Below are 10,050 nucleotides of genomic sequence, written 5' to 3' on the forward strand. Positions count from 1 at the left end.
TAAGTATGAGTATTCTCCAGTATTCATGGCTAAAAGGTACTTAGTTTGTAGCCTTGGCATATTAACCCATAGCCTCAATATATTAATTATTGGCCATGCCAGTCCAGATAATTATGCTCCCCTCTTCCCCAAGCACTGTTGCTTTAAAATATTAGAGACACTTTCCCTGTTCATTACATGAGGAATGACAATAGAGACAAAAGGAAAATTATTAATATTAACAAACATCATGGGGGCGGCACGGTGGTGTAGTGGTTAGCGCTGTCGCCTCACAGCAAGAAGGTCCTGGGTTCGAACCCCGGGTCCGGCGAGGGCCTTTCTGTGTGGAGTTTGCATGTTCTCCCCGTGTCCGCGTGGGTTTCCTCCGGGTGCTCCGGTTTCCCCCACAGTCCAAAGACAGACAGGCAGGGCAGGTTAGGTTAACTGGTGACTCTAAATTGACCGTAGGTGTGAATGGTTGTCTGTGTCTATGTGTCAGCCCTGTGATGACCTGGCGACTTGTCCAGGGTGTACCCCGCCTTTCGCCCGTAGTCAGCTGGGATAGGCTCCAGCTTGCCTGCGACCCTGTAGAAGGATAAAGCGGCTAGAGATAATGAGATGAGATGAACAAACATCATCCTGCCATGCTTTTAATATGCCGCATGTGCATGCTTACCAGCCATTGTATTTTTTTTTTTACAATTATGATCATCTGTAGTTATGGAGGCTTCCTCCAGAGTCATATCATCTTCTGATTTTGTGCTCCAGGGCCTTACAATAGGGTTAATGTTGGCTGGAATGACAAGTGCAAGTCAGTACTATACCAACATTTTATCCCACGTCAGGTTTTTTTATCCCACATGTGAAATTGTTGTTTTTTTCACACTTCCAAACATGTCTCTCACAATGGTCATTCTCTAATCAATAATGTGGAACTGTATGAAGTCTGTACTGTGAATACCAACCAAAAGCAGTACAGTGTCTTGCAAAAGTAATTGTATAGAATGGCCAATACAGCTTACCTGAACGTGTTTCCTTCCTTGTTTTGGCCTACGGTATATCTTCCTTTCGGCCCATAGTTAAAGGACTATTGTTCTTCTGACGTTCAGCTTCTGCACTCCAAGAACTGGTTATATGAGGGGCATGGTTGTTCATGGTTGAGCATAAAACCTGGTCTATATTTTAGAAGAACAAGGCTTGTTTTGATTATTTTGCAGTTACTATTACTATCAGAAACACTGACGACCTTTTACCATTGATACATACTGTATGTGCTAAGGGAACAATAATGGAAGCTGTTAAAAATTGTTGATAATTGTATGCGTTTCCTCTCAGGTTTTTGAACCACAAAACCAAAGTACTCCCAAACACAAACTTGATGATGAAAGGTAAGTACTAATTTTTATACAAGAAGTAATTTATCTTTAAATTGTTGATGTGGGGCAGCACAGTGGTGCAGTGGTTAGCACTGTCACCTCCCAGAAAGAAGGTTCTGGGTTCTAACCCAGTGGCTGATGGGGGCCTTTTTGTGTGTAGTTTGCATGTTCTCCCCGTGTCTGCATGGGTTTCCTCTGGGTGCTCCGGTTTCCTCCACAGTCCAAATACATGCAGGTTAGGTTAATTGGTGGCTCTAAATTGACCGTAGGTGTGAATGGTTGTTTGTCTCTGTGTGTCAGCCCAGCAATGATCTGGTGACTTGTCCAGGGTGTACCTTGCCCATAGTCAGCTGGGATAGGCTCCAACCTGTATCATGAAGGTAATAATTTTATTAATTTTATCATGTTTCAGAGATGGACCAGGACATTCAGCCACAAATCAGCCTGGACAGGTATTAAGGCAGAATGTGGCAGCCTGATGTTTCTTGCTTTCAGTGTTGTGTTGTTTCAGACATTTTAAATTGTTTTACAGATAGTGATACTGAGGATCTGGATCCACCTGAAACAAATCCAGACAAGACAAGAAAAAAAAATATCGTGACTCACTTAATTTTAATTCAATGATTACATGGGGAAGAAATTTGTGTTTTGTAAGATGTTTTGAAATGTAAATGGTAATTTCCCAACAGTAAATACACAGACCTGTATGCACCAGATGTTGAGGAAGAGGACGAGGAGCTGGTTGCAGTCAATGTGAAAAATTTGCAGCACACAGCAATGTAAACTGACACCTATTAATTGTGGCATTCCAGTTTTTTTTCACTGTACAATATTTCTGGTATTTAAATCATTTTTGTAAAAGCAGCAATTTGTGCACTGTCTGGAATATCCACTAATTAGGTTACTTTTTGTCATTACAGGGAGGAGATGAACATTACACTACCTGACATTGTAGCAAACCTGTCGCATCCTATTGAGTCAGTAGGTTCAACATCTCAAGGGTTAATGTTTGGGAAGGAGCAGTCAGAGATTTCAAGCGTACAACATATTCTGAAACCTCTGACATGCTGGTCAAATTTACTGATGATGCTGGTGTTTCAGAAGAAGGAATTGACATGGGCAGTCCAAGACAATAGTTTTTAACTCTTTGAAAGAAACACCTGAAAGACCGGCCCATTTTTGATGGACCAGAAGGACATCGATTTTTGGTCTCCAGCACAAATGGTATGCATAGGGTTAGATGTGTACTATATGAATGGTTAATGATCATTAACCATATATATCACATGGCAGTTGCTTATTTCTCAATATATTATAGTATATAATGCATTTTACTGTATGTTTTAATTTTGCATATGAATTCATTCACAGCTGTTAGGGAGGATGAATACTACTTGGCAGATAAGATGCTTGCGGTGTCAGTTGGAGGTCCAGGACCCCATTTCCTCTCAAAAGATCTTGTACGTTATCTTGCGGGCCATCCTTCATTCAAAGCAACAGTTAATTTAATAACTGATGAAGAAATAGGGAAAGCTTTGCAAGAGGTGAGATAAGCATAAGGCTACAGTATGGTAGGGCAGAGTTTTACATAGCTCCAGCAGTGTTTTGAAACAATGTTTACTTCCTATATTACACACACAGAATTGGCTTAGTTTATTGTTTTTAAAAGTGTAAGATTACACCATGCAATGTATGTCATTGAATAAAAAAATAGGTAAGGAGATACAGTACATGCAGTTATTGACTGGGGTATTTATGCCCCTTTTTATGTCTTTCAGATTGAAAATGCTGCTTCAGTGGATGCTCTGCAAGAACACAACATGAGACACAGCACAATCATGTCAGACTACCTCTGATGGTATATTATTGACCACAACTCATCTGTACCGTAAGTGATGGGTAAGATTTGTAATGATGTGATTTTCTTCTTTTTTATGTACTTATGTAAGAATTTTTACTTTGAAATGCCTCGTGGTCCCTGTCTTTGGTTTATGCAAGCACATATCTTAGTTATAAATCAGTCACTGTGACAATTTGTGTCTTAGTGTATTACAACTGATATGTGATGTCTGTCTCTCCTTTCCCTGTCTTGTGCCAATCTATAAGTGCTCATGCCACCCTGCCCTCTGTGTCATTCCAATCTTGTGTAATTCTTGCAGTTTGTAACAATTGCCTTGCCATGTGCAAAACAATAAATGGAGTTGTTCTTGAAATCAGTAATGTTCAACACACAACCATTTTTTCCCTCCAAATTTATATTTGTTTAGGTGGAAAATTAATTGTAGAGAAGAGGATATTTAATAGTTTTCTTTAGATAATTTAAATGCAATTGGTACTACATGGCAACGAAATAATGTTTCTGTTCACTATACAGTGCCTTGCCAAAGTATTCATCCCCCTTAGTGTTTGTCCTGTTTTGTCGCATTACAAGCTGGTATTAAAATGGATTTTTGGGGGATTAGCACCATCTGATTTACACAACATGCCTATCACTTTAAAGGTGCACATTGTTTTTTTTTTATAGTGACACAAACAATAATTAAGTTTAAAAAACAGACATCTGGAGTGTGCATAGGTATTCATCCCCCTCAAAGTCAATACTTTATAGCACCACCTTTTGCTACAGTTACAGCTGCAAGTCTCTTGGGGTTTGTTTCTATTAGCTTAGCACATCTAGACACTGGGATTTTTGCCCATTCCTCAAGGCAAAACTGCTCCAACTCCTTCAAGTTAGATGGGTTGTGTTGGTGTGCAGCAATCTTCAAGTTATGCCACAGATTATCAATTGGATTGAGGTCTGGGCTTTGATTAGTTAATTCCAAGACATTTAAATGTTTCCCTTTAAACCACTCCAGTGTAGCTTTAGCAGTATGTTTAGGGTCATTGTCCTGCTGGACTGTGAACCTTCGTCCCAGTCTGAAACCTCTGGCTGACTCAAACAGGTTTTCCTCCAGACTCGCCCTGCATTTAGTGCCATCCAAGTCAAGTCAAGTTTATTTGTATAGCGTTTTTAACAATAGACACTGTCGCAAAGCAGCTTTACAGAATTTTAATGACTTTAAACATGAGCTCATTTTATCCCTAATCTATCCCCAATGAGCAAGCCTGTGGCGATGGTGGCAAGGAAAAACTCCCTCAGATGACATGAGGAAGAAACCTCGAGAGGAACCAGACTCAAAAGGGAACCCATCCTCATTTGGGCAACAACAGACAACATGACTATAGCATTAACAGTTTTAACATGAAGTCAGTTTCGTTAATGTTATAAACTCTTCATTGATGGAAACTTGAATGCAAAACTGTTCATGACAACTGCAGTCCTAAAGTTAGCAAGTCAACTGTAGTCCTCAGCCATAAAAGCATTACTGTAAGTGTCCAGAGTGTCCTACAAGTGTGACTTTCAACTGTCCACATGGGGCCGTCCTCCACAGGAGCGATGCGATGAGACTCCAACCAGACACAGGGCACCAGGATGGATCAGGCAGGTCTGAGGAGCAGAAGAGGTCAGCATCTCGATCCCAGGGCTGACATGTAACTCAGATTGGGGGGGGGGGGGGACACAGGTTGTTAGGTATGCCCAATGTCACCTGAATAAGTAGGAATAGTACACATATTGCACTGAGTACAAGCAGGGACTCTGGCAACTAACTATGGCAGCATAACTAAAAGGGGAGAGCCAGAAGGTAACACAGGCATGAGGGAGCCCCGGGACATAAAGCAGCCAGCCACTACACCATCAACAAACTCGAGTGAGCAAGCAAGTGGGGGACTGACAGCATCCATACATCCTAGTTAACCAAAACAATCTATGTTTGACGACCCTCCAGATCTACTCCTTTACCTCATAAACACCATTAGCAAAAGGCTTGACTAAACAGATATGTTTTCAGCCTAGACTTAAACGCTGAGACCGTGTCTGATTCCCGAACATTACTTGGAAGGATTCCGTCCATCATTCCTTCAGCCCTGACCAGCTTTCCTATTCCTGCAGATGAAAAACATCCCACAGCATGATGCTGCCACCACTATGCTTCATTGTAGCGATGGTGTTCTCAGAGTGTTGGGTTTGTGCCACACATGACGTTTCCCATGATGGCCAAAAAGATCAATTTTAGTCTCATTTGATCACAGAATCTTCTTCTATGTGTTTGGGGAGTCTGCCACATGCTATTGGGCAAACTCCAAATGTGTTTTTTTTTCAGCAATGGCTTTTTTCTGGCCACTCTTCCATAAAGCCCTGCTCTGTGGTCCTATGGACAGATACTCCCATCTCCGCTGTGGATCTTTACAGCTCCATCAGTGTTATCTTTGGTGTCTTTGTTGTATCTCTGATTAATGCCCTCCTTGCCTGGTCTGTGAGTTTTGGTGAGCAGCCTTCTCTTGTCAGGTTTGTAGTGGTGCCATATTCTTTCCATTTTGCTATAATGGATTTAATGGTGCTCCCTGGGATATTCAAAGTTTGGGATATTTTTTATAACCCAACCCTGATATATACTTCTCCACAACTTTGTCTCTGACTTGTTTGGAGGCTCCTTGGTTCTCATGTTACTTGCTCGGTGTGGCAGAATCAGGGTCCTTCCAGAACAGGTTGATTTATACAGACATCATGTGACAGATCATGTGACACTTTGATTGCACATAGGTGGATCTTAAATCAACTAATTATGTGACTCATGAAGTGAATTGGTTGAACCAGCTCTTATTTAGGGGTTTCATATGAAAGGGGGTGAATACCTATGCACACTCCAGATTTCTGTTTTTTCACCTTAATTATTGTTTGTGTCACAATTAAAAAAAAAACAATGTGCACCTTTAAAGTGGTAGGCATGTTGTGTAAATCAAATGGTGCTAACCCCCCCAAAATCCATTTTAATTCCAGCTTGTAATGCAACAAAACAGGACAAACACCAAAGGGGATGAATAATTTTGCAAGCCACTGTATAGACTCAAAGATGGTCTTTCAGCCCTTCAGGTTTTGACTGCACTACAGCAACACCCTACTTTGCTGGCCCCTATCCTGTGCCACTCTGAAAAGCAGCTCACTGCTCTTGAACTTGAGAGACTCTTCAATCCTGACCTCTGTCCTTCAGGGAGTAAAAGGAGACTTAAAAGAGATATGCAGAACCTTTATTTTTAAATACATTTCTGAGTGGATAGTATCTCCATCCTTGACTCTTGTATGCTGCATAAATGGGAATAAAAAAATATATTTTTGAGAGTTAAAATCGACTGCAAAGTTGTCATTCGAGCTGTCCCGCTGAGCCAGCCAGCCCTGAGTGCCTGACATCACAGCAGTAACCGGTTTTAAGGCTGAGGCCTTTGACAACTATAGACCAAAGTCATATAAATAAAAATTTATGGTGAAAGTAAGAAATACCGTTACCGTTAAGACTGATTTGACTTCATTGATTGTGGGTTGACTCTCATTAAATCAGGATAGGTGTTATAACTTCTGCAACATACATGTACATGCATGCATTTTCATGGATAAAATGTAAAAGGCTAATTAAATAATCAGATGAACTGAGACAATCACATTCTGAAGGAAATTAAATAATCTTATACCGGTAACTTAAATACACAATACAAGTTACATGTACCGTATTAATCTAAATGCAGGTAAACAACGAGTTGCTTTTATTGTTTTCTATCCAAATGAGAGTCAGAGCTTACCTGTCTGTGTTCTCGCTTCTTGAAGGCTGATCTTGTGGCCGATTGTTTTGAAACAATCTGACTTTCAGTTGTTCATTCAGGTCTCAATTCATTCGCTTCTTCCACGTAAGGAAGAGATGGCAGCAATATCCAGTGGAGAAATCAGACGGCTGGTCCACTCATTCTCAATTTTCTCCATACTGAGTACTCTGCCATTACTGCTCAGCTCAGGCAATTACTAAAACCCGGGATGGGACGGGACGTCACCGGTTTTAGCAACAACCATGGGGAGGTCACTGCCCGAGTGATAATATGTCACATCTCATTCTGTCCCGGGTGTTACCAACAACCCTCGGCTCACACTCTGGTGCAACTGAACTTACTTTCCTTTTAAAAAAAAAATAAATAAATACTTTCCTTTTCTTGTAGTTTTCTGTTCCTTTAATTGTTGGTACTGCACCCTCTTTTAATATGGGCTTATAGCCAATGTTCCTCAACAGATCAGAGGTCTTGTACCAGTCCTCAGTAAAATGTGCAGAGCAGAGGAGAGACCACTTCGTAGGCTCCCAATGTGCCCGTGAACTTCTCGCAAAACGCGTCCAAATCTTTGCAGTTTGAACATTCTTGGGCCATGAATGCAACGTAAATCCACCTTCTGTCGTGTTGTTGCACCCTCCAGCAACACATCTATGTGGCATGGTGATAAATTAGCTCAAAATGGAGGATCGGAGTTGCAGTCAGCTCTGTGTTTTAGTATCGCAGAGATGGCAATGAGACTGATAGACTTCCTGCTGTGACGTTACGGACGTCAAGGTCATTCATTCAGACCGCTACCAATATGAATCACTTTAATCATAAAAATTACTATATTAGATTTATTGTTAACACTTAAAACTATTCCTGTGCTATTCTTTAGGTCTCAAGGCATTTATAAATGAAAGTGGGGCCATGGTTCTGTGTATATGCTTTAAAGAAAGTCAAACTTTGCAGACTATCTCCTTGATTGTGAAGGTTTGTAATTCACTCATTTTTTATAACTAATTGAGAAAACATATCGCCGAGGTGTATCTGAAAAATTATTCTTTGCAGAAGGCCAGGCTGCTGTGTCTCTGGAGGATGTTTTAATGCTTGCAGCTGGGCTGACTTCACTTCCCCCATCTGGCTTGGAACCATTGCCACAAATAGAGTTCCTGGATGACTGTCCATTCCCAAGGGCAAACACATGTTCAGACACACTGAAATTACCACTCCTAGATTCATACACTGTGTTTCAGTCACAAATGGACTTTGGAATTCAAAATGCTCCATGATTTGGCTGATTCTAAGCTATGTGACTGGATGACCCTCTGAGTTCAGAATCTGAAAAAAATTGTTTGTTCTTTGTTGTTGTTTAAGATGTTTTTATAATGTAAAAGTATACGAGCATGTTTTTTTCTCACAGTTAACATTTTAGACAAAATAAACAAAACAAGTATTTCAAGAAGTTTTGTTCTCTATACTTACAAAACTGTAATAAACACTCATCACTTTGTTATACTTCTGATTAATTTATTTCACACTTAGAAACAATGTAGCTGTGGGTAACAGGTTCAGACACTTATTGTTCAGACACAGACAGCAATGTTCCACTCCAAATCAGATGTCAGGCCTCACAACTGTCTGGTTTCATAGTTTGTCAAAATGCATTTTCACTTTTCCCTGTGATGTTTTTAAGCTAAAAGTAAAACAGATACAAGAAAGTATTAATCTATCACCACTGTGATGTGTGGTAAGTAGTAGAGTTCGTTGGGCACTCCTCCTTGACATGACACTGTTCTGGAAATACGAATCCTGTGACTGTTCCACAGTCTCACACACTCATCCAAGTTCTTCTGAATAACATCACCAAAGCAATATCTCAGTAGGCACTGACGCTCATGACTCCCACTGAAGTATCCAGCATTTCTGAGGTCTGCAAATAACTCCATCCAGAGCTGAGACCTATAGAAATGAATAAAATTTTAAGTGTGATATAATTTTGGTCAAAATACTTGCAAACAGTGAATAGAACCCGAATTACTTTTTTGTTTGTTTCATTTTATTTGATTTCTACCATGAGCTATAGCCTATAAAATGTCTTTGAATAGACTATAATTTGCTTGTGTTGTGAATTTGAATGTTTTGTTAACATACTGCACTTTACAGAATGTGTCACTAGAGGGAAGTGTTTTTCTGTAAAACAGTTCCAAATGCAGCATATTAGCAGGAAAATCTCATCTCATCTCATCATCTCTAGCCGCTTTATCCTTCTACAGGGTCGCAGGCAAGCTGGAGCCTATCCCAGCTGACTACGGGCGAAAGGCGGGGTACACCCTGGACAAGTCGCCAGGTCATCCCAGGGCTGACACATAGACACAGACAACCATTCACACTCACACCTACGGTCAATTTAGAGTCACCAGTTAACCTAACCTGCATGTCTTTGGACTGTGGGGGAAACCGGAGCACCCGGAGGAAACCCACACGGACACGGGGAGAACATGCAAACTCCACACAGAAAGGCCCTCGCCGGCCCTGGGGCTCGAACCCAGGACCTTCTTGCTGTGAGGCGACAGCGCTAACCACTACACCACCGTGCCGCCCCTAGCAGGAAAATATTTTTAAAAATACTTTAAAAATAATAAATAAATAATAGATTCACCATGCATCATACACACAATCCTCCTTTAAACCACTGGCTACCCAAGCTGTGTCATCTCCATGCCGATACTATGTTATCTGCAGGTGATGGCCTTGATAATTAATCCTTTCCACTTTACCCACTCATACGTTTACCTTGAGCACCACTAGCTTTTGTGTTGTTCAGTTATACAATGGATATTTATAGGCTTTCTGAAAACTGGAGTTTAATTAAAGCTCTCAGTAACAGACTTTCTGAAAGTCTTGTATTTTGTATCGTTTTTCTGGTTTTGACCATGTGTTTTTGGACTATGAGTACTGTATTACTTCTGTTATCCAATCTGTGCCTCACTGCCTGTTTTTTGACTCTGCCTTTGTTTATGTT

At 40.7% G+C, this 10,050-nt stretch overlaps 1 long non-coding RNA gene across 6 annotated transcripts; it reads left to right on the forward strand.

The window, feature by feature from the left end:
- The first annotated feature begins 790 nt into the window (after window positions 1–790).
- On the forward strand, window positions 791–8,543 carry LOC132891870 (uncharacterized). 6 transcript variants are annotated; one of them, XR_009655374.1, is made up of 8 exons: window positions 791–1,367; window positions 1,768–1,807; window positions 1,888–2,134; window positions 2,276–2,579; window positions 2,727–2,899; window positions 3,134–3,254; window positions 7,924–8,018; window positions 8,097–8,543. It is a non-coding gene; the product is annotated as an uncharacterized LOC132891870 (long non-coding RNA). The 6 variants fall into 6 exon arrangements; XR_009655377.1 differs by having other exon boundaries at window positions 791–2,134; window positions 2,276–2,336; window positions 2,457–2,579; XR_009655373.1 differs by having other exon boundaries at window positions 1,768–2,134.
- The last annotated feature ends 1,507 nt before the right edge of the window (window positions 8,544–10,050 follow it).

This window comes from Neoarius graeffei, chromosome 1 (genome assembly GCF_027579695.1).
Source record: "Neoarius graeffei isolate fNeoGra1 chromosome 1, fNeoGra1.pri, whole genome shotgun sequence".
Classification (NCBI taxonomy): domain Eukaryota; kingdom Metazoa; phylum Chordata; class Actinopteri; order Siluriformes; family Ariidae; genus Neoarius; species Neoarius graeffei.